Raw genomic sequence first — 26,888 nt, forward strand, 5'->3', positions numbered from 1 at the left:
TGATGTGGTCGTTGTATACTGGAAAAGCATAATTGAAAAAAAAGAAACTTGACATACGAGATTTTTCATCTTTTACAGTTATGTTTAAACGGAGTTGTCTCTATTTCTAATTTTCCGAATCCCCTTTTTTTCTTGTATGGTTTCGAGCTGAATAAAAGTCTAATATTTCTCAGAATTAAATATTCTTCCCGTAATTTCTACTCTTACCCTCTACTGGGGGAAAACTCCTGTTGCTGCGGTCGAGAAAAACGAAACTCGTCGTCGTCGATCTGGTTTCGCTTCGCGCTCGCACCACAGCAAACTTTATTCCCGTATACATTATGGTCCCGGCAACCGTAAGCCAAATGAGGTTCGCGCTGGGTGCTTTCCACCTGATGATGGGGGTGTAGCGTAAGTACAAAAAAATATCAGGTTCGTGCACTTTTCCAGCGTTGCATGCGTCAGCGAAGCTGATTACTGTTGGGTGAGCAAAGCTTCTTTTTTCAATCCGCTGATGCGGGATGGAAATTATGAGTTTGCTAAATGTTGTTAATTGAGTGGTATTTAAAAAAAATGCATATAAAACTTTGTTGCATAGTTTCTAGAGCTAGATATCGATTAAACTCCAATTTGGGATTTCCTAGAACTAATCAGTGGCCTTGCCAGTATCAACCCTATACCCCAGGTTCTACCTTAACCCACTGTCCAATACCTTCCAATTAATCCAAAATTTATCTCACGTGCGTACATTTTACAGCCGATGGGAACATCGTCGTCGTCATCAATATTTCACGAGCGGATAGCTTGCACGCCGATGGGAAACCATCAGCTAAGCGACCTTTTTCTCGGTAACCACCCATCGGAAGTCTCCGGCGAGCGCAAATGGTTTGCTTAATTTAGTTGTGCACTCTTCGGGATCGGAACGACCGTACGTTGGGGTGGATTTGGTTCAACATTTCCCTGAAACAGCAAAACAAAAATCTACTGAGACAAGATTTATACAAGAATGGGACAAGGCTGAAACCAATCTGAGCCTAGAATGAGACAAGGTTGTCTCACGTCTGAGGAAAAATGACACAAGAAAAAATGACACAGAATGAGACAAGGCGGCAACAAAACTGAGACTAGAATGTGACAAGGATGAGAAAAGACTTAACCAGACTGAGACGAAACTGAGACAAGAAAGTTTCAAAATTGAGAAAAGGCAAACGAATCCAAACTTAACCAGAAATAAAAAAACTGAGACAACTCCAAAGCCAGAATTAAACATAGCAGATATAATACTGAGCCTAGAATGAGACAGAACTGAGACAAGACCAGAATGAGACAATCCAGCAACAAAACTGAAACTAGAATGTGACAAGACTGAGATAAAACTTAGCTAGACTGAGACGAAACTGAGACAAAAATGATGTAAGAATGAGACAAGGCAAGAATAAAAATGAGCATAGAATGAGACAAGTTGGACACATTACTAAGACAAAATTGCGTTCGATTAAGCTAAACAGAGCAAATATAATACAGAAACAGAGCAAATATAATACTGAACCTAGAATAAGACAAAATTGTCTCATGACTGAGAAAAATAGATACAAAACGGACAAACAGTCTCAACCAGAACGAGACAAAACTGAGACAAGACTACAGCCAGAATGAGACATTCCAGCAACAAAACTGAGACTAGAATGTGACAAGACTGAGAAAAGTCTTAACTAGACTGAGACGAAACTGAGACATGAATTATTCAAAAATAGGAAAAGGCAAAAATAAAACTGAGCATAGAATGAGACAAGATGGACTCATGACTGAGACAAAATTGGACTTAGACAAAATTGCGTTGGATTAAGCTAAACCAAACTGAGCCAGAAATAAAAAAAATAGTTTGAGACAAAACTGAGACAACTCCAAAGCCAGAATAAGACAGAGCAGATAAAATACTGAGCCTAGAATAAGACAAAATCGGGACAAGATTGTCTCATATCTGAGATAAAATGGATAAAAAGTCTCAACTAGAACGAGACAAAACTGAGACAAGGCCAAAGCCTAAATGAGACAAGGCAGCAACAAAACTGAGACTAAAATGTGACAAGACTGAGAAAAGTTTTAACTAGACTGAGACAAAAATGTTGCAAGAATGAGACAAGGTAAAAATAAAACTAACCATAGAATGAGACAAGATGGACTTGTGACTGAGACAAAAGTGGACTGAGACAAAATTGCGTTGGATTAAGCTTAACCAAACTGAGCCAGAAATAAAAAAAAGACTAAAATGGTTTGAGACAAAACTTTGTCAACTCCAAAGCCAGAACGAGACAAGGCAGCAACAAAATTGCGTTAGATTGAAACAAAAATGATGAAAGATTGAGAAAAGGCATAAATAAAATTGATTGAGACAATACTAAAGCAAATGTGAGTCAAAACTGACGCAAAAATAATAATTAAAAACTGAAAAAAATATTCCAAACTGAGACCAAAAAAAATCAAATTTGAGACAAAAATGGTAAGCCTGTGATGAAAAAGCGATAATGCTAGAATGAACATAGAATGAGACAAGTCCTATACAGGCTCATGACCGAGAAAAAATGAGACAATACGGAGACAAGACAGAAACAGATTGAGACTAAACTGACATAACTGAGAAAAAATAGAGAAAAAAAATAAGACAAGAATAAGATAGGTGAGACAAAATTAAGACAAGACTATACAAAAATGAGACTAGCTTGAGACAAGGCAAAGGTAAAACTGAACCAAGAGTGAGACAGGACTTGCGAGACAAAATGAGACAAAACTGATACAACAGAAAAAATACTGAGACAATATTAACTCACAGCTGAGAAAAATCGAGTTATACTGAGATTGACTTAAGAGCAATTCCAGCTCAAATCAGGGGGGATGTCTGGGAAATCGATTCCCACTATCAGTTTTTAAAAATTTTGACGTTTAGACCACTTTTCAAAAAAACAGTTTCAGTAAATGATTTTTGTATTTTTTTAGGAGAGACATACCATCCTGCATTTTTCATCAGTCTTTTTGGTACATCTAAGGCTTTTTCCCCAAAAATTTTGAACAAAAAAAAAATCGTGACATAACTTTTAAATTTAAGTTTTAGACTTAAAAATCGAAAAATCTGACAGAAGTTGCTTGTATTTTTGTTTAAGTGTTTTTTTTTTCTGAAAGCCCGTCCAATTTCCTACAAGTTTGTCTTTGACCACTTTTTGATAGGATGCAACGGCTTCGAGATACAGTAATTTTTAAATTACAAAATACAAAAATATTTAAATACCTTACGCCCTTCTCAAATGTCATTATCAAGTGAAACTGGCTCCATATACACAAAAATGGCTTATATAGGCCTAGGATAACACGTCTACAAAGTTTCAATGAAATCGGAGAGGGTAGGGTACAAAAGTACCAGAAAAATTCCTGATTTGAGCTGGAATTGCTCTTAAGCAACATTAATATAAAAGTCAGACAAAACCGATGCATTAATGAGAAAAGTCCGAAATAAAACTGAGCATAGAATGAGACAAGACGAAGACAAGACGAAGACAAGAAGAAGACAAGATGAAGACAAGACAAAGACAAGACAAAGACAAGACAAAGACAAGACGAAGACAAGACGAAGACAAGACGAAGACAAGACGAAGACAAGACGAAGACAAGACGAAGACAAGACGAAGACAAGACGAAGACAAGACGAAGACAAGACGAAGACAAGACGAAGACAAGACGAAGACAAGACGAAGACAAGACGAAGACAAGACGAAGACAAGACGAAGACAAGACGAAGACAAGACGAAGACAAGACGAAGACAAGACAAAGACAAGACGAAGACAAGACGAAGACCAGACAAGACAAAACATAGGCATGTGTGAGACAAAACGGAGACAACATTGATGCAAGAATAAGACAAGACAGTACAAGACTGAGTCAAAATTTAACCAGAACTGATGCAAGACGCAAGAGACTGAGACCAGCTCAAGATGAGACAAACCAATCCCCTCGCAACGGTTCGTCTCATCGAGCGCGAAATGGCATTTCTTCCCCCGCGGACCTGTCGCGTGTTTTATCGAAATAACAGACAGCCGTAGAGAGACTCTCCAAGTCCACTTCCAGCAGTCGTACCAACGCCCAAGCCATCCTAAATAGATTAAACGGTAATTAAATGCTCGTTATATCGATATGTCGGAGGGGAGCAGAATCTGTGCCACGAAACGTCCCGGTCGTCGTCGGCCATCATCAACCAGCCAGTCAACCGGGCAACCTGGTCCCTGCTTCAGAGGTTTGGTTCAGTTATTCTCAACAGGCCGTCGGAAAAGAGCGGCCCTGGAACGGAAACGGATCGTTGACTGTCGTCGTCGCTCTCGTCTATACCGGGGAATTTATTGAATTGGAAGGAAATTGATGCTCTTGCTACATCATGTGAATGTTGGGGGATAATTTACTTTAAGGCCGAGATGAGCAGGACGACCAGTTTGATGAGTTTGAGTTTGGGATTGAATTGAGACATACGCCTTGAGGTATGCAATGGTGGGGCAAAATATTTGCAATAGAACTTTACACTTGGGCTCACTTCGCATTTTCTTATCGTTAATGCCGAGATGGTTCTTAATTGCTCTTCACAGAATCCTGTTTTCCAACTTAACCCGTAAATATCACATCTCCTAGCGAGTGTTTGAACATGTCGACATTGTTGTTTATGTAAGTGCTGCGGTTTGTTTGCTAAGAAGATATGCGTTGCATATCTTACACCAGAGGCAAGATTAAATTTTCCTGTTTCCGAGTTCAATTTAATCAAGCGTGCGGAACAAGCACAGCTTCCTACTTAGGAAATTGGTATTGTGATATTAATTTCAAGATACACACACACACACAGCACTCCTTCTCGCAGCTTGATGCATTACAGCCTGCGCAAGAAGTGCAGCCACCATTTTACGGATTTCGCAATCGACTGACTGGGTTGTGGCAGATCTGCATGCGCCACACACTGCTGCGTTACGATTTGCAGCCGAGCACGTACACAAACACAGTGCTACACGTTTGCTGTAGTTGTTGCTGGAACAAATGGTTCAATTGATGAGAGCTGGAGTGGAAGTTGTTGCTTTAAGACGGAATCCTGCGAAATCTGGTGAGCGGAAGGAGTGTTGATCAGGGTGAAATTTGAAAAACAATGTTTGCAAAGAACAACCACAACATTTTAATATTATTTCAGGACTTTGATAAAACTTGAAGGCAGAACTTCGAGACAATCTCAGCTCTATCAAAACATTCCTCTTTTCTCCTAAATTCACTCCTGTTTAGTTGGGAAACCATGTAGGAATTACATCACCCAAGCAGCAAGTTTACTCTTTTCCTACAACTAATATGTATTTCTGTGGGTATGTTTTTCCTTACGCCGAGCTTGGATTGGAAATTTATTTAAACACCAGCCCCAAACCAACCGGAATTGAACACACCCCAGTTAGGCGAGGTGGTTAGAACTGCCACTAGGAAAATCCTTAGCTGGCTGCCACAGTGTGCGCGGGGCACATTATCCAACTACAATGGAATTAACCCTCAACTGATGACTTGGTTTTTAACTTTTCAAAAGTTTCTATCACATCATTAACTGTTGACTGCTACAAAAAAAATCTATCACATAAATCAAATTAAATAGCAATAGTGGATGTTTTTTTTCAAAAGAACATAGAAAATAGAGAATCCTTACTAAATTAATAAATACTAACAGCCATCACGTGATCATGCTTACAAAAATTAAGTTTCATATTTAAATCATCTTCAAGAAACTCACATTTATCCAACGAGGTTCACCGAGTTGGATAAATACGAGGTTCACCGAAGTGGATAAATACGATGAGAGTTGAAAAAATAGAGTTTTGCAACGAGTTCCATACAACATTTTTTGCAATTCCGAAAAACACCCTTTGAATGGAATTATAAGTCAAATGTTCATGTATTTTGTCAATTACCCGTTTAAATCATTTTTTTAAAGTATTACTTTTCGAAACAAGTGCTTAAAAGTTCAACTTTTCAGCATCCATTTCAGTGCTGAAAAGTAGAACTTTTCAGCATTTATTTTGAAAAGTGTTACTATTCGATTTTGTTATTTTTGGTACAGAAAAGTTGGCTGTTTCATCGTTCAAGAATGACAGAAAAAGTAAGTAGTTTCACGACGGAATTGCAAAAATATGCTTGTGGTAATGTGATAAAGATGATGAACAATATGATAAAGAACTACGTTAAAGCTTTTTGAACGATTATCAATTAAACTTTTTTTAAAAATCTGTTTTTTGCGTTGAAAATAAATCTAAATTGCTAGGTCTTTTGTGATAAAAGGATTCAAATTTTATAACTATTCTTTACATTATGTTAAAATTGGCGTTTCCAGATTATTTGCTAAAAAATCATTTAAGAAATCTCAAACAGATTATTTTTAAGTTAACCCAGTTTCTTTAATAAATTAGTTCTTGCATATTTCATGTTTTAAATTTGCCATTTATTTTTGATAATTTGTTTGCTTTAGATTTCATACAAATTGAGACATTTATCCATTCATTTTCCAAAACATTGGCAAAGTCACATAAAACAAGTACCCGGGCAGACGGTACCCGAGCAGACGGAAATAACGCAGGAATAACATTATTTGATATTGGAAAATACTAGACCAATAACATTTTATGTTATTTATAACAAGATTTGTTATTCGCCGTTATGATTTTTTTGTTAATGGATTGTTATTGTAATAACAGATTAATAACATTTTAAGTTATTCTTCGACCAAATCTTTGTTATTATTTTTTGTTATTTTAACAACTAATCCGATCATCCCAATAACAGTTGGCGGTATTCCTCCATAACAAAAAATGTTATTCCAAAGTTGTTCTGGCTTTCAACCAATAACAGACCGATAACAAATTTTGTTATGATAACATAAACTGTTATTCAACTTTTATGCAAAAGTTGATTTTTCAAGAAGATTCCATAACACTTTCTGTTATTTTAAGAGTATTTGTTATTGAAATGGCATGAATTTAGTTATTACCGTCTGTTCGGGTAATAACAAAATTAATAATATTTCAATAACAAATCCTGTTAAAATAACAAAAAGTGTTATTATTTTATCCTGAACTTCAACTTCAAGAAGAAAAAATAATAACAGTTTCTGATAAAATAACAAGATTTGGTATTGAAGTGATATTATACTGAAAAATTTTAATAACACGCTAATAATAGGAAATGTTATACATTTCAAAAACTCTCCTAATAACAAGATTTGTTAATTGTTTGTCGCACAAAGGGAAAAGTTTTTAAGTGTCCATAACACAATCTGTTATATTTTTTTCTTTTGTTAAATATGTTTAGAGCTTGGTATAATTTTGTTCAATTTCGTCGGGGTCATTATTTTGGTCATGAAATGGGGTCCTTAAGCTTAAATTAATCTGATAAAATTAAGTTTTGAAAGTTTTTTTTTAATTTTGTTATATTCTCTAACGGAATTGATTTATTTAATGAGAATTTTTGAAGTGTGAATAACAAAAACTGTTATTATTTTCACAGAGCGAGGAAGTCGGAGCTGACGTTGAAGTTCGAGCTGGAGTGAGACCTTGGAGACGGCATCGGATTCAGCTAATTTTCAGCAACTTTCACGTGGAGTCGGAATCTGTGAAGTAGGGTATTTTTGGAGAGCTGTAGTCGGCGTTGACGTCATATCCTGCATCCAGAGTCGGAGTTGTCTTCAAAGTATGGATTCAAAGTCGCGTGAAGGTACCTGACCTGCAGCCCTGACTAGTACAGAAGAGTTATGGCAACTGCAGGTTTATTTGCAAAAGGCAAATAAACCAAAACAATATTTATTTTTTGTTATGGCGACATAGAAGTTCAGGAATTTTTGTTATTATGCTGCTCCACCTATCCGCACAAAAAAAAACAAATCTTGTTATTCCTTCATGATTCCTTCTGTGTTATTGGTTTGTTTTTGCAATAACAACAGTTTAAGTTATTCTTCGAACAAATCTTTGTTATTGATAACAACTAATCCGATCATCCCAATAACATATTTCGATCTTCTCACAATATCAAAAACTGACCTTCCCAAGTTATTTCCGTCTGCTCGGGTAAAACTTCCAACCCATAAAATTTCTAAAATTTGAAGAGTTCTTCTTTCCAATGCTTTTTAAAGATCAAAAATTCGTTGAAAAATGGATTTTTGGCCATTTTTTAAATCGAAGCCTGTCTAAAGGCAGGGTTGGGTTGTAGAGGGATAAAATTTAAGTATTATCATAAAATCATGATATTTTTCCATTTTTAGGTAGTACACGGGTGAAATCCTGTTAGCTTATGTGGTAACTGCCGTGAGCAATAATAATACGCGAGAATATTTAATTTACAAAGTAATACGTTTTTTGTAATTTAAAGGTATCGAGCTCAACTTGAAAAGTGAATGATTTATTAAAACTATCCCTTCAAAAATGTTATTACGTGAAGAAGACATCAATACTTAAGAAATTATTGTTTTCATGCTTATAATAATCATTTAAAGTTTATATTTGACTTATGACTTCCTTGGTCAAAATATTTAAACCCGTATATCAAGTTCATTATCCGAAATACGGTGGTCCAAAAAGATATCTTGGCAAGCTGAATTGTTTCAGCAGTTCTAGAGATATGATTATTTTTTTAATGGGCCCTCCTTTTTCTGATAGGACCACCCTTATCATAACACAAAAAAACTACGGGTCTTATAATTTTGGCCAAGAATCTCTCATGCCAATTTGAGCTAAATCCTGCTGGTTTGACGTGGAAATCACATCATATTACGAATATTTAACAATTATTTTTAAGACGAAATCCTCAGAAATAAGTTTGAAAACGTTCGCAGATTTTAAAAATGTTTGGTCCACAAAATGTTTAGTTCCTTTTATTCTTCATCATGTTGTTGGACTTACATATATGTGTAAAAAAAAATACGAGTTATGTTTTCAACCAAGGGTTTGCTCAAAATTTGTGCAATCTGCATCCCAGAGGGCTAAACACGCCACTGTTTGAAGAGCGTCAAGATATCTCTTGGGCATAAGCCAGCGTATGTGTGAAATGGTGTATATGTGTGTGTGTGCAAATTTAAACACACACACACACACGCCAATCCGAGCACCCAGACGATGTAATTTATTCAATTGTAAATACACACAGCGTTAGTAACGCATGGCTGGATTGTTTAGCTCGCAAGTTGAGGCAAGTTCGCCTGAGACTAGCTGCAACACATGTGCTGTCGAAGCTTGGTTCGTTTCTTCGAGGAATCTTTGCAAAGGAGCTGCAATTTTCGAGGAAGGAAAACCGAGCTGTAAGCTGATTGATGTAATGAACAGGGCAAATATGTGGGTGCTGGAAATTTAAGATTTGAGTGTCAATCGAAATGACTTGTAATAAATTGCAGAATATGCTGACGAAGTTTTGCGAGTCCAAAAATGTCAACCCATTTCTGGTTGTGATTGACACCAGGATTGAGTTCAACTGGGAGCAAACTCAAAAAGCTCAATCAGCGCTCCAATTACAAAGCAAGAAACGGAACAAATCATCATCGGCCGTCGAAAAATTGAGAGAGAAAAAACTGAAGAGCACCATCAGCCGAAAATTGAATTGTCTACGCTTTCGATGACAACGAGCAGCTTCCCAATTACGGGCCAACTCATCGTTGTCACCGAAACACGGTCTCGACAGGAGGTTCCTCGTTCCGCCAAAGATGATGGGCCCAATCAGGTCGACGTGTCGAACTGCTCAAATCTGTCAGAAAGGCGAAAGAAAAAGTTCTTAATTATTTCTGTTTTGGACCAACTGGGCTGAAGAATAGGCCTGGTAGTACCTCCATAGCTTGACAGCTTGAGGACGATGGGTGTGAACGATTGGAAGTTTGGTAGGGTGTTAAACCGGCATGGTTCAAATACTTAAAATACTTAAAATACTTAAAATACTTAAAATACTTAAAATACTTAAAATACTTAAAATACTTAAAATACTTAAAATACTTAAAATACTTAAAATACTTAAAATACTTAAAATACTTAAAATACTTAAAATACTTAAAATACTTAAAATACTTAAAATACTTAAAATACTTAAAATACTTAAAATACTTAAAATACTTAAAATACTTAAAATACTTAAAATACTTAAAATACTTAAAATACTTAAAATACTTAAAATACTTAAAATACTTAAAATACTTAAAATACTTAAAATTCTTAAAATACTTAAAATACTTAAAATACTTAAAATACTTAAAATACTTAAAGTACTTAAAATACTTAAAATACTTAAAATACTTAAAATACTTAAAATACTTAAAATACTTAAAATACTTAAAATACTTAAAATACTTAAAATACTTAAAATACTTAAAATACTTAAAATACTTAAAATACTTAAAATACTTAAAATACTTAAAATACTTAAAATACTTAAAAAACTTAAAATACTTAAAATACTTAAAATACTTAAAATGCTTAAAATACTTAAAATACTTAAAATACTTAAAATACTTAAAATACTTAAAATACTTAAAATACTTAAAATACTTAAAATACTTAAAATACTTAAAATACTTAAAATACTTAAAATACTTAAAATACTTAAAATACTTAAAATACTTAAAATACTTAAAATACTTACAATACTTAAAATACTTAAAATACTTAAAATACTTAAAATACTTAAAATACTTAAAATACTTACAATACTTAAAATACTTAAAATACTTAAAATACTTAAAATACTTAAAATACTTAAAATACTTAAAATACTTAAAATACTTAAAATACTTAAAATACTTAAAATACTTAAAATACTTAAAATACTTAAAATACTTAAAATACTTAAAATACTTAAAATACTTAAAATACTTAAAATACTTAAAATACTTAAAATACTTAAAATACTTAAAATACTTAAAATACTTAAAATACTTAAAATACTTAAAATACTTAAAATACTTAAAATACTTAAAATACTTAAAATACTTAAAATACTTAAAATACTTAAAATACTTAAAATACTTAAAATACTTAAAATACTTAAAATACTTAAAATACTTAAAATACTTAAAATACTTAAAATACTTAAAATACTTAAAATACTTAAAATTCTTAAAATACTTAAAATACTTAAAATACTTAAAATACTTAAAATACTTAAAATACTTAAAATACTTAAAATACTTAAAATACTTAAAATACTTAAAATACTTAAAATACTTAAAATTCTTAAAATACTTAAAATACTTAAAATACTTAAAATACTTAAAATACTTAAAGTACTTAAAATACTTAAAATACTTTAAAAACTTAAAATACTTAAAATACTTAAAATACTTAAAATACTTAAAATACTTAAAATACTTAAAATACTTAAAATACTTAAAATACTTAAAATACTTAAAATACTTAAAATACTTAAAATACTTAAAATACTTAAAATACTTAAAATACTTAAAATACTTAAAATACTTAAAATACTTAAAATACTTAAAATTCTTAAAATACTTAAAATACTTAAAATACTTAAAATACTTAAAATACTTAAAATACTTAAAGTACTTAAAATACTTAAAATACTTAAAATACTTAAAATACTTAAAATACTTAAAATACTTAAAATACTTAAAATACTTAAAATACTTAAAATACTTAAAATACTTAAAATACTTAAAATACTTAAAATACTTAAAATACTTAAAATACTTAAAATACTTAAAATACTTAAAATACTTAAAATACTTAAAATACTTAAAATACTTAAAATACTTAAAATACTTAAAATACTTAAAATACTTAAAATACTTAAAATACTTAAAATACTTAAAATACTTAAAATACTTAAAATACTTAAAATACTTAAAATACTTAAAATACTTAAAATACTTAAAATACTTAAAATACTTAAAATACTTAAAATACTTAAAATACTTAAAATACTTAAAATACTTAAAATACTTAAAATACTTAAAATACTTAAAATACTTTAAATACTTAAAATACTTAAAATACTTAAAATACTTAAAATACTTAAAATACTTAAAATACTTAAAATACTTAAAATACTTAAAATACTTAAAATACTTAAAATACTTAAAATACTTAAAATACTTAAAATACTTAAAAAACTTAAAATACTTAAAATACTTAAAATACTTAAAATACTTAAAATACTTAAAATACTTAAAATACTTAAAATACTTAAAATACTTAAAATACTTAAAATACTTAAAATACTTAAAATACTTAAAATACTTAAAATACTTAAAATACTTAAAATACTTAAAATACTTAAAATACTTTAAAAACTTAAAATACTTAAAATACTTAAAATACTTAAAATACTTAAAATACTTAAAATACTTAAAATACTTAAAATACTTAAAATACTTAAAATACTTAAAATACTTAAAATACTTAAAATACTTAAAATACTTAAAATACTTAAAATACTTAAAATACTTAAAATACTTAAAATACTTAAAATACTTAAAATACTTAAAATACTTAAAATTCTTAAAATACTTAAAATACTTAAAATACTTAAAATACTTAAAATACTTAAAGTACTTAAAATACTTAAAATACTTAAAATACTTAAAATACTTAAAATACTTAAAATACTTAAAATACTTAAAATACTTAAAATACTTAAAATACTTAAAATACTTAAAATACTTAAAATACTTAAAATACTTTAAAAACTTAAAATACTTAAAATACTTAAAATACTTAAAATACTTAAAATACTTAAAATACTTAAAATACTTAAAATACTTAAAATACTTAAAATACTTAAAATACTTAAAATACTTAAAATACTTAAAATACTTAAAATTCTTAAAATACTTAAAATACTTAAAATACTTAAAATACTTAAAATACTTAAAATACTTAAAGTACTTAAAATACTTAAAATACTTAAAATACTTAAAATACTTAAAATACTTAAAATACTTAAAATACTTAAAATACTTAAAATACTTAAAATACTTAAAATACTTAAAATACTTAAAATACTTAAAATACTTAAAATACTTAAAATACTTAAAATACTTAAAATACTTAAAATACTTAAAATACTTAAAATACTTAAAATACTTAAAATACTTAAAATACTTAAAATACTTAAAATACTTAAAATACTTAAAATACTTAAAATACTTAAAATACTTAAAATACTTAAAATACTTAAAATACTTAAAATACTTAAAATACTTAAAATACTTAAAATACTTAAAATACTTAAAATACTTAAAATACTTTAAAAACTTAAAATACTTAAAATACTTAAAATACTTAAAATACTTAAAATACTTAAAATACTTAAAATACTTAAAATACTTAAAATACTTAAAATACTTAAAATACTTAAAATACTTAAAATACTTAAAATACTTAAAATACTTAAAATACTTAAAATACTTAAAATACTTAAAATACTTAAAATACTTAAAATACTTAAAATACTTAAAATACTTAAAATACTTAAAATACTTAAAATACTTAAAATACTTAAAATACTTAAAATACTTAAAATACTTAAAATACTTAAAATACTTAAAATACTTAAAATACTTAAAATACTTAAAATACTTAAAATACTTAAAATACTTAAATTACTTAAAATACTTAAAATACTTAAAATACTTAAAATACTTAAAATACTTAAAATACTTAAAATACTTAAAATACTTAAAATACTTAAAATACTTAAAATACTTAAAATACTTAAAATACTTAAAATACTTTAAAAACTTAAAATACTTAAAATACTTAAAATACTTAAAATACTTAAAATACTTAAAATACTTAAAATACTTAAAATACTTAAAATACTTAAAATACTTAAAATACTTAAAATACTTAAAATACTTAAAATACTTAAAATACTTAAAATACTTAAAATACTTAAAATACTTAAAATACTTAAAATACTTAAAATACTTAAAATACTTAAAATACTTAAAATACTTAAAATACTTAAAATACTTAAAATACTTAAAATACTTAAAATACTTAAAATACTTAAAATACTTAAAATACTTAAAATACTTAAAATACTTAAAATACTTAAAATACTTAAAATACTTAAAATACTTAAAATACTTAAAATACTTAAAATACTTAAAATACTTAAAATACTTAAAATACTTAAAATACTTAAAATACTTAAAATACTTAAAATACTTAAAATACTTAAAAAACTTAAAATACTTAAAATACTTAAAATACTTAAAATACTTAAAATACTTAAAATACTTAAAATACTTAAAATACTTAAAATACTTAAAATACTTAAAATACTTAAAATACTTAAAATACTTGAAATACTTGAAAAACTATTATCAAAACATAAACCAACTCCACAATTTTTTGATTCTTTGCTGACTCTGACCTCTAACTCCCACCAGCAGTGGGCAGGACCACCTTCCGAGCCAAGATTTGTAGGCTTCCACGTTGAAGGCGCAAAAAAGTTTTGACCTGTCCAAAGCCTTCATCAACCCGTAGAAGCCAGTGCTGCCATCATCATCATCATCATCATCATCACCGTTGCCATCGTCGTCGTCGTAATCACGGTCAACTCCGGCCCCGGGGTTCCGAGTGCGTGGCTTGGCCCCAACGACGACCGAACCACGACCGCCTGCCATCGCAAGATAAGGGGAGACAAGTTTGTTGGAATTAATTACCGTCACTTATTTTGCTATTTTTCTACGCTCAACCCCACCCCACCCAGCCTCGTCCAGCTCCAGCTGAAATAATGGCCCCTGGCCACTCTGGTTCGGGACAGTTTTTTTTCCCCTCCTTCCTTTCAACACTTACCTGGCACAATCCCACCCCAGCCCAACCAATTTCTGGCCTGACATGCTGAAAATGCTGTTTTACGCTTCGATTGTGGCAATAAGTTGAAAAAATGAGAGTTCGCAGGACATGATGGCCGAAACAGAGTATGAAAAAAAAAATACAAGCAGAAATAATCTCTGGAACGGACGCACATCCCCTTAATTGGGATTCCTGGCTGGAGTGTGGCGTGTGTTCCGAGAAGAAAACACAATGCTGCAGGATTTTCACGAAGGCAATGAACCTAGTGTAAAGAGGACTTTCTGAGTTTTTTTTTTTTTTGCTTGCCAAATGGACCGTGTTTTCCGGGAAGTGATGAAAATGGAAAAGTGTTTAATCGATTCATCTGATTTAATGAAGAACCCAACAATTCTCTGGTTAGTTTGCAATACGGCGTAACCACCATCGCGACCTCCGACATTCATTTGATTTTTCTCTGAAACAAATTCAATTTGCATTGGTTTTTAAGTAAAGAGCATTTAAAGGACGTGTAGATGAACAATTTCAAACATTATTGATTTTCATAATTTGTAAATTGATCGAGAAATGATCGAAAAACGGGTTTGTTTACAACTGGCGCTTAGGACCTTTTGAGAACTAATCCAGAATGTAATTTTCATTGGGGTCATTCTCCGCCAACTCACACAGCAGTTGCCCCGACCCCTCTTCGATTTGCGTGGAACTTTGTCCTAAGGGGTAACTTTTGTCCTTGATCAGGAATCCGAGGTCCGTTTTTTGATATCTCGTGACGGAGGGGCGGTACGACCCCTTCCATTTTTGAACATGCGAAAAAAGAGGTGTTTTTCAATAATTTGCAGCCTGAAACGGTGATGAGATAGAAATTTGGTGTCAAAGGGACTTTTATGTAAAATTATACGCCCGATTTAATGACGTACTCAGAATTCCGAAACAAACGTATTTTTCATCGAAAAAAACACAAAAAAAGTTTTAAAAACTCTGCCATTTTCCTTTTCTTATCTGTAATTTTTTTTGAAACATGTCATTTTAAGGGTAATTAAATGTTCTTTTCGAATCTATATTGACGCAGAAGGGTAATTTTTTCATTTAGAACAATTTTTTACATTTTAAAATTTCGTGTTTTTTCTAACTCTGCAGGGTTAGTTTTTAGAGTGTAATAATATTCTACAAAGTTGTAAAGCAGACAATTACAAAAGTTTTGATATATAAACATAAGGGGTTTGCTTATGAACATTACGAGTTATCGCGATTTTACAAAAAAAAAACTTTGTAGAACATTATTACACTATAAAAAATAACCCTGCAAAGTTAGAAAAAACATGATATTTTAAAATGAAAAATTTTGTTTGAAATGAAAAAAATACCCTTCTGGGTCAATGTAGATTCGAAATGAACATTAAATTTCCCTTAAAATGACATGTTCCAAAATTTGTTGCAGTCTAGTAACGGAAAATGGCAGAGCTTTTAAAACTTTTTTAGTGTTTTTTTTTCGATTTTTTGGAATTTTGAGTACGCCATCAAATCTTGCGTACAGTTTTACATAAAAGTCCCTTTGACACCGAATTTCTATCTCATCACCGTTTCAGGCTGCAAATTATTGAAAAACACCTCTTTTTTCGCATGTTCAAAAATGGAAGGGGTCGTACCGCCCCTCCGTCACGAGATATCAAAAAACGGACCTCGGATTCGTGATCAGGGACAAAAGTTACCCCTTAGGACAAAGTTTCACGCAAATCGAAGAGGGGTCGGGGCAACTTTTCCCGATTTCGTGTGAGTTGTTAGAAATTTATCCACTGCTGAAAGATGTTTTCACTAAATAAAAAACGTAACTTAATCCACCTTTAGGTGGTTGGTGCCTTCCTCTCATTTATATAGTGATTACAATTCCCTAAAGTGTCCACATGGATTATGGATCTCCCCTAACGTGATCGCAGTACCTAAGAGATCCTAATAAAAATAAGTGACGAGAAAAAAAAACAGACTTCCTACAGACTTTTTGTCAAGATAATACAGACACCGCCTTTCAGGAAAATGGCATCCCTCTACAAGGCTTTTTTTCGTGGCGACCAGACAAGACCATTTGAGGTTATGTAAATTCAGACCATTTTTTAAACTGCTTGTAATTTTAGATAGGTAGGTCAGATCATAAAATTTCTTAATCCACAAGAAAGGTCTTCTCATATGCTTTTTAAAAATATATAACATGTGAGGGTTTCATGAAAAAACCACCCTTTTTACCATAATTTTAATTTAATATGAAACAGTTTTTTTAACATAACTTTTTAAATACATGATAAAACTGCATGAATTTAAATAGCAACTTAGGGGACGTTAAGCCGGATCAATTAAAACCATTCCGGCCAAAATCGGTTGAGCCTGTGACAAGATATTCCAGTGACATTGATTTGGTACACATGTCTACATACAGCCAAACACACAGACATTTGCTCAGCTGGTGATTCTGAGTCGATATGTACAAATGAAGGTAGGTCTAGGAGGTCTAACTAAAAAGTTCGCTTTTCGAGTGATTTTATAGCCTTTCCTCAGTAAAGTGAGGAAGGCAAAAAATTATAAAAAATAAATTTAATGCATAATACATCAGTCTAGTTGTTTTAGAATCATTATTTTATTAAAAATCCAAATTATCTGTATTTGTATTTTTGTATTTTTGTATTTTTGTATTTTTGTATTTTTGTATTTTTGTATTTTTGTATTTTTGTATTTTTGTATTTTTGTATTTTTGTATTTTTGTATTTTTGTATTTTTGTATTTTTGTATTTTTGTATTTTTGTATTTTTGTATTTTTGTATTTTTGTATTTTTGTATTTTTGTCTTTTTGTATTTTTGTATTTTTGTATTTTTGTATTTTTGTATTTTTGTATTTTTGTATTTTTGTATTTTTGTATTTTTGTATTTTTGTATTTTTGTATTTTTGTATTTTTGTATTTTTGTATTTTTGTATTTTTGTATTTTTGTATTTTTGTATTTTTGTATTTTTGTATTTTTGTATTTTTGTATTTTTGTATTTTTGTATTTTTGTATTTTTGTATTTTTGTATTTTTGTATTTTTGTATTTTTGTATTTTTGTATTTTTGTATTTTTGTATTTTTGTATTTTTGTATTTTTGTATTTTTGTAATTTTCTGTTTTTTTTTTTCAAGTTTGAAGTTAGTTGTTAGGAAAGCACTAACAACTTAAGTAGATTAATTTGTTTTTGCAAGCTTGGCAAATTGCATGCCACTGGCAGCAACAATATCCCGTTCTCCTGATTTTAATGTGGGTGGTAAATCCTGCCCTCCCCCAGGATTAAAAATTGCACTCTTGGCAATTGCAGCGTTTACGACGGAATGTTGATTAGGTGGACTTAAAAGCGCAGCACAAATTGCTGCTGCTCAGGGGGTTGGGGGGTTATGATCCATCAGAAATTGCTCGACGGCTTTGCCTTGGACTTGATTATGATGAGGACGGGAGTCTAATTAGCGTTTCAACTGAAACTAGAGGTTCGCATTATATTTTCGTAGAAAACTTGGACGGTAACTTTCTGTACTTTATTTGCAGTTTAAGCTTGTTCAGCTTTTAGCTACGGTCATAAAAAAACACTATATTTGTCCCAAACACAAATAGCTTTTGCCTTTCCCATGATCGCCAGCTTAATCACCCAAATTGCTGCTGCTCCCGATTTACGCTCTCCCAAAACTTATCCCAGCTCGTTTCAAATTGAATTTCAACTACCGGGAAAGTGTCGCCGCAAATTGAAACTGAGTTCTCGTGACGTCATTATCGCGCACAATTTTGCGCGACGAAAATCACGCGACGAAAAAAAAACGAACCCTGCTCCAAGCGAAATGGCTGTGAAATTGACCGCAACCCGCAAAATGTGCACAATTTTTCCATTAGCAACACCGGGGAGGCTGGTGGGGGCCCAAAATGGTGGCACCGTGGACAGCTGCTGCTGCCAGAGAATCCGGAACTACCGGGTTGGAGGTTGGACTTTTATCCGGCACCGTTGATGGGTTACTACTCTCACGTGCATGCTGGCAACATTTGGGAATCGCTGGGTCTTTGACCACACAGGGAGAGGCTGACAGAAGCTCTGGTAAACAGTAGTATTGATTTGAGTTTCCGCGAAAAGTGCGAAATGGGGTAGCTAGATGTTGGATAAATGCAATTTGTTTATTTTGAAATTGATGATTGTAAAAATTTACCCGAGAATTCATACAAGTAGTTTATTTTTGCAGAAATCTACCTACAAGAAGTTATCGTGCAGAAAGTTATATTACAAATATAGACGTTAAATAATCTTGAAATAAATTATTTTGCAGTAGTCAACTTGAAATTATCTTTTAGAAATTGGTTTAAAGTTATATTACAAAAAATGTCTGAAGTTAACTTTCAAAAAGTTATTCTGCCAGAAGTTACCTTACAGAAATCGACCAGAGTTGATTTTATAAAAAAAAAATATCTAAAATTTTGTTGCAGAAACTAATCTTACAAAAATTAAAGAAGAGTTGCAGAAAGTCGTCCCGCCCGTGTGGATCAATCGGACCGCGCAATGGACTCACAACCCAGAGGTCGCCGGTTCGAATCCCGCGGCGGGCGCTCTAAAATTCTGTGTGTAAATATGGGTATTCGGCGCCGTCGCTCCGTGCCATACTTTCATACACTTAGGAGCCCAGGGCGGCGAAGTCCTTGTAGATAAAAAGGAAGACACTAGTGGTTGGTACTAGCAATGGTGGCCGACAGCTATAAAGTCAACTTCGTTTTTTTTTTTTGCAGAAAGTTAACGTACAAAATTTGATCTAAAGTTTTCTTGCAGAAAGCTATCTAACAAAGGAATATCTGAAGTTATGTTGCAGAAATCGACCTGAACTTATTTTACAAAAATTGATCTGAAATTATGTTGTAGGAAGTTATCTTTCATAAATTGAATGGTTTGCGGTTATCTGACAAAAAGTTACCTGAATTTATCTTGCAGATATTGACCTGATTAATTTAAAAAATATATTGAAATTTTATTGCAGAAAGTTATCTTACAAAAATTGCAGTGAAGTTAACTTGCAGGAAGCCATCAAAATAATACCTGCAGTTATCTTGCAGAAATCGACCACAAGTTACAAACATTTGTATGCAAAATTACTTGACTGAAATATAAAATAATAATCTTTAATGCATTCATCATATGAGCATTAGTCTACATAGTTTTAATTTTAATTGAAACGATTTTTTTAAAATCACAATCAAAAATGTATTCTAACTACCCCATTCCTCCCACCACCCTCACCCCACAAAGCCCAGTCAAGTGTACTTCCCACCCGTGGGTGGGCGGGGTTCGGCTCGAGATTTAAATTGTTTCAAACACTTTTGACACTCAATTACGTAAATTGGAGGGCGCGTGGGCTGCTGCTGCTGCTGTTTTCGATGTTGCCACTGGTCAGTCGCTCGAATGAGGCAAATTGAAAACTCTCTTGCGGTCGCGGGAGCCGTTTTTCGACAACCAGCCTGCTGTGTGAACGAACCCGTTTTTGAACGTCCACGTGGATACTTGCCAACAGCTTGTCCGGCGTCGTCGAGCTACTTTTGGGGGTGTGGTTGGGTAATTATTGAAATGCTATTCGAATCGAATGTGTTTTCAATCTATTTTTCGTGCCAAATCCAAACGGCGAGTGATGTGGTGAAAATCATATTTTACTAGGATTTCAACGAGCATGATGTGGTCGATTAGATTGCTCATTTTTAACTATGACGATAAAGCTTATTTTTCTAAGCGCAATAACACAACAGCTTGTTTTTCAAATTATTTCAGTAACAATAATTTAACCCATTAAGGCCTGATGGGTCATATATGACTCAACTTTATTATATTTTATTTTGATTTTTTTTTATATGTTTTAGGGGACAAAAAACTGCAACTTTTGAGCCATATAGAAGTAAAGAAAAGAAGTATAGAACAAATGTTGAGAACGAGTTCTTTTTTTGAAAAAAAAAAAAGGAGGACCACTGATCTAAGGTCATGCCGATATCCTCTGACCCAACCTGGTCACTCCGGAACCGGATATGGGTTGCCACTGGGGGACACTTCCGGAGGGTCTGTAAGTTAGGTAATTTTGGAATTGGGCCATTCACGAACCACGTTAACAATTTTTTTTTTGAAATTCTAGAGCCTCCCTCTCCCCAATTGGACAATTGAACGATAAAAAAAGTTTGATTGTAACGTGGACAACGGCAAATAAGAAGCCAACATCTTCCTGGTTGCTTTGCACCCTTCAATGCTTCAAAGTAATCTGGGAATATTCAGCTGAATATGGTGACAAATATTATATTTATGAATTTATTTGTGGGATTGTAATGGTAATGAGTAATGAGATTACTTTGAAGCAGTAAAGACATCAATTCATATTTTTTTAATTATCGAACTTCGAATGATCATACTTGCAATTTTTTTAAAAAAAGCACACAACTTTTGCTTTTATATGTGCAATATCTCAAAAACAACTCTTCGGATTAACTTCATATTAGGGCTACCTTTTTCTTAAATTATAAAAAAAACATAACAACAAGGTTCAACTAAAAAAAAAACGAAGACCATGGCCGGGTTAAGCTCGTACATTATCAACATTTTGATAAAAATATCTTATATCGCTGTAAAAGCACGAAAAACTAAAACACTTTTTGACCCTATTTTGGGGATATTGCTCCTAGCATACGACCTTCTTTGTGCATATTTTCGGCCTACCTTCTGATTGGTTGAAATCTCGAAGCACGTGGCGAACTTTTTTGACGTACGGTTCAGCCCCAGCTCGTACAGTACAGCCGCCCAAATTCGGTCGACAAATATGCTAAAACATTGTGATGTTTTAAGCCACAAATAAACATTAGAATGATTGATTTCACTTGCATTACGCGCATAATTAGCTTGGACATGATTTATATCATTCTTTACGAGTTTTAAACATAATTAAAAAAATGTTGCGTAGCCAAACAACGAGCTCGTAATATGCAAGAAAGACTGTAAAATTCGAGAAGCGCACTCACACTGGCACAGTTTGTGAAATTGTCAAATGTACCGAAAATATATCCATTTCTCTCCGATATGGACGAAGCAACTTTAATCAGTTATTTTATTGATTTGGTGGCAGTTTAGTGATCGTTTTTGCAATGGGATTATGCAACCCACCAATAAAAACACATTGCCGGTGGTTGGAGATTTGCCCGTGGGAGTCGCTCAACCTGCATTCCTGTCACACATAAGGTCTGCACAGCTGATTCCACGTAGATTTTTTCCGCCAGTAATGACAGGAAACGCTGACAAACGGAATATGTGCCAAAATCATAAGTGGTTTTTAACATATGAAGGGAAATCATCGTGAACTGGAACTGCCGGTCGTTAGCCCGGGTAAAGTGGAAACGTTGAGATGATTGTTGTCCTCTGCTCTCATCTCGCAAAAAGCCATACAGAGAACCACGTCCCATTCAACCGGCTCCGTGGCTTAATGGTTACGGCTTCTGTCTCCCAAGCAGAAGGTTCAGGGATCAAATCTCGGTCGGTACCTTTGAAATTTGGAATCAGGAATTTGAATATGAATAAAAACTAAAATGAATCAGGTGGGATTCGAACTCACACCTTTGGATTGGTGGTGGTCTGGGACGCTAAGCAGTCGGCCATCAGAAAGTTTACACTCTAGCAGTGAATTGATCCGTAGTGTTGAAAACATGTTATCTCTTCTTCTCATATTATTAAATACGCGCTGATCCCTGATTTGCCTGAGGGGATTGGAAGTCTAAATATAGATCGAGTTTCCTTCAGATGCTTGCTTCTATGTTTAGGCGGGGCCGAACAATGCCCAGCGACCTCGGAATTGGACCGCAAGGAGCTCTGTCATTCTGAAACGGGTCGTTGGAAGCAGCGCGAGGGCTATCACCACCTAATACCCGGGACTGAGATAAGCTGTATCAGCATTCGGCATGTACACAGTCTGATACAAATTATACTTTTCCATAATTTCGCTACCGGTTAGCGGGTATTGGATTGGACCACACACACACACACACATTGCCGGTGGTTGGAGATTTGGGGGACGGCTCTCATTCATGTGCTGAGCGATGAAAACCGTGACGCTGAGTGTCAACAAGCGGTAAGCAAAAGTGGTGAATATTTTGGACCTAATGGGCACCTAGCAATTTGCCAAGAAAAATGTGAAGAGTGATATATTTTTTGCTTTATTTCTAATTTAGGAGGAAAAAGTGAATGATCCTTGCCCACCAAAATGAAGATAATGACTGCATGTATCATTCTCAAGTGGCAGATCCCTGCCAGATTTGGTGAAAAGCTCAATTTCGTTGAATTAAGTTTGGTAGACCCAAAATACGTACTAGGCCCAAAATAGGGACAAATACCCTATTTTGACAAAATTGGTCAAAATTTTCCCATAGTTTCAGAGGAATTTGATAAAATACTGTAATACCAAAAGAATACCAAAATGTGGTGTTCAACCATTGACAAATTCTGCAATTTTGCAATATCAAAACAATACCTTAAATTGGTATGCTACCACATTTTGCTCTTGCATAATCCTTAAGACAAATTTTAAATTTGGTATTGATACCAGAGAAAGGTATCATTACGCATTTCCCTTGTTATTTACCCATGCTCGGGCAGAGTTTAAGCCAAATCAAAAAATACAAATAAAAATTATGCGCAAAAAAAATCCTCAAGATAAAGAAAGGTCACCCTAAGGCGAAGAGAAAACACATAATTTTAAATTCCAATCCATAATTAAAAAAATAAATGATATTAAAAAATGGATTTTCGTTGTAATTAGAACAAATCTACTTTCAAATATTTTCCAAACATTAATTCATCCTTTTTTAAAGTTTTTTTTTCTCTTTTTTTCAATAGTTGGTCTGAAATTGAGAAAAAAAATAGCAATTGTTTCGCCAGGAATGAAAAGATCTTTTTTGCAATTCCGTCGTGAAACTACTTACTTTTTCTGTCATTCTTGAACGACGAAATAGCCTACTTTTCTGTACCAAAAATAACCGGTGAACCTCGTTGGATAAATGTACGACTCGTGCTGAAAAAACCCTCTTTTTGCAACTTGTTGCATAAACTACTATTAACAAAATATATGTTTTTTTCAATTCAATTCGGTTTTATTGGTGAATAATCAAGATACAATTAGTTCTTTTGAGGTTCATTACAGAGTTTTGGAGTTCCTTTCAGCTGTGTGTTACATCATAATCCATGTTACATCATAATCCATTTTGGAACAATTATTGCTTGTAAATAAAGGTGTCACCAAGAGTAATAAAAATTAAGAAAAATACTTACTAAAATTGCAAGGGAAAATGGATAGAAATAGAGAAAGCTTAAAACTAGATTTTTTTTTTTTTTTTGTTGAAGATAAAACCTTTAATTTTCATTTGTTCTTCGCTTCCAACAATCCATGTATAAATCAAGTGTATTTTCACTAGGGCGTCCAATTAATAACAACAACAACGTAAATATAATACCAAGTCTTAAAAAAAATTAAAATTAAATAAAAAATATCTATAGCGCTAGGCATGTTGCGGAGATTATAGTCTAAAATTTTAAGAATTTTCCCTTATAAGCCAAAATAAAGGCCGATCGATTACTAAGTATTCAACTGTTCGTTTATTTCCACAATCAAAACTGAATTGCCAGACCAAAATTTGATTTTGTTTTTTTCAATTTTTGGAATTCCCGGGACAAAATATAAAAATTCCCGGTTTTGGAAAAATCCCAGGAATTCCCGGGTTGGACGCACTAGTTTTCACTACTTGTACTAGTTGATCATCAGAACCAATAATTTTGAGCATAAATTTACTGAGAAAAAAATCAAGCTTTTCCACTGTTGCCATTTTTTCAACGAAATCGATTTTCAAACATCAAATTCAAGCATTACATCAACACAGAATGAACCCCTCATAGTTAGCAAAACAGAAAGCACTTTGTTAAGCTTGCGTGTCCGATCTTTAGAACTGTGGTAGAAAACATCAGTTTGAGGCAAGAAGTGGCAGGGGGAAAAAAACAGGGGAAAATTGAATCTCACGCGCTGCCAAGATTGAATCAATCGAACGGCAGCTTTTTCATCACTTTATCAGTTTTTCCTCACGATAAAACAAACTCCGGTTGGGTTGGTGTTTTAAGATGGGAGAGGGGAGCTGGAGATTTCCATTTGCATAAGCCAAGTAATCTAGGGGTCGAGGTTGGGGGTGGTTGAATACGATGAAAAGATGGAGGAAGCTGTTCAATTTGTGCGAGCTTTTGTTTTGTGTTTTGGTTTTAAAGAATCGTTCACTTTTGCTTTTGCAGAGAAGAACATAAATGGCATAAATTTAGTACTCTTTGAACTTGTAACGGAGTGTTTCAAGATTTTGTCAATTTAATCAAAACTTACCATTTTACAACATACTTGGGATTCACTTCTCAATTTCACCTTGTGTCCGATGTTTACGACACACCCTGGGAAAAGACACGCACCGGAACTAATCTCGACATCCGGAGCTGAAAGCTGGAAGCACGAAAAAGTCGCCCAATTTGGTCACGGTAGCGTCCCCGTGGACGAAACTTTCCGGTCAAGCTGATTGAGTGGAAATAACGTGTTAACTTTTCCGCGTTGAAATGACTGAAATTTTTTGCGATTTTCCAAAAAAGGGGGTAGAGCAGCCTTCAGATCCGCTTAAGTTCACCCATTTTCACAAACTCACGCTTTCAGACGATATCCAATTAAGTCGTCGTTAAAATTAAGCGCTTTAAGCTGGGCTCTAATTAATTTTTATCCATGTCTGAACGCGAAAACGTTGGAAAATACACACGAACCCACAGAATTTTCGCACATACTCGGAAAAGCATAACTTTTCCAACCAAAGCGGAGGCTGGGAAGAGTGCGCGAGCGAGTGTGTGTGTGTGTGTGTGTGTGTTTGCTTCGGAAAAATAAACATCAATTATAGCGAAAACACGGGGACGTAAACAACGCTGCACGCGTTCAAAGCCAAGGGGGATAATTTACTCAAAGCTACGGCATTCCAGGATGTTGTTTGCGCCCGGAAATGGAGCTTTGGGAGCCGTGACGGTGTTTGGATTTTCCGATTGAAGTCGGAAAAGTCGAGGGTTGGAAATTATCGTGTTGCAAAAGCCGTTGAACAAATGAGGAGTTGGACGAACGCCTGAATGTATGCTTTTTTCTCCTCGTGAAAGTGGATATTCAGGCGCACTTGTAGAATTTCACACTGTGGTCATGAGCCGAACTAATGAAACAAGTACTGATGATTAATTTTATAGTGATGATGAGTTCTATTACGTTTACGTCTATTGATATCTATTACGTTTATGCTATTAAAATGCCAGGGTATGTGAAGAACAATAGTAAAGTGGCCAAAACCCAATAAAGTTTGATAAACTGAGTTAATTTGGTAAAATAAAAAAAAATACTGTGTTATTGACATTTTTGGCAATTTGATGCCTCTGTGCTCTCTTATGCTAACTAGATAGGAAAACCAGCAAACTTAGTTCAGGAAAACACAGAGGCATCGAATTATTAGCAAAATGCTGGTGTTAATTACACATGGGGCGAATTGGGACAACTGTTTTAGCCTTGTTACTGCTCAATAATTGGTTATTTTTGATTGGTTCTGGATAGAACAGATACAGATTAAGAAAAATTGTGCATCAATTTCCAAATTTCAATCTTTTGACTGCTCTGAAACCTGCTGTCCATATTCAGACTGTAGTCCCGATTCGCCCCAGATGACGGTATCCGAATTACCTGCACAAAAAATTGAATCATCTCAGTTACCTACATAACCGGCCTGATTTACAATTATTTAACTCATCAATCGATGACTTTGGAAAAATGTTATTATTATTAATCGTTTATTATTATTTGCCAATGAGCTAATGGCTCGTAGTGACTGACTTGTTTGTTTTGCTTTACATTTTGGGTAACAAGCATGAAATAAGTGCAAATAAAGCCTAACAATCATCAAGAGCAAAAACTGTAGAATTTTAATAGGGGGAGAACTTTTTACAACAGTTTAAAATTG

The sequence above is a fragment of the Culex pipiens genome, chromosome 1, assembly GCF_016801865.2.
Source record: "Culex pipiens pallens isolate TS chromosome 1, TS_CPP_V2, whole genome shotgun sequence".
Lineage (NCBI taxonomy): Eukaryota > Metazoa > Arthropoda > Insecta > Diptera > Culicidae > Culex > Culex pipiens.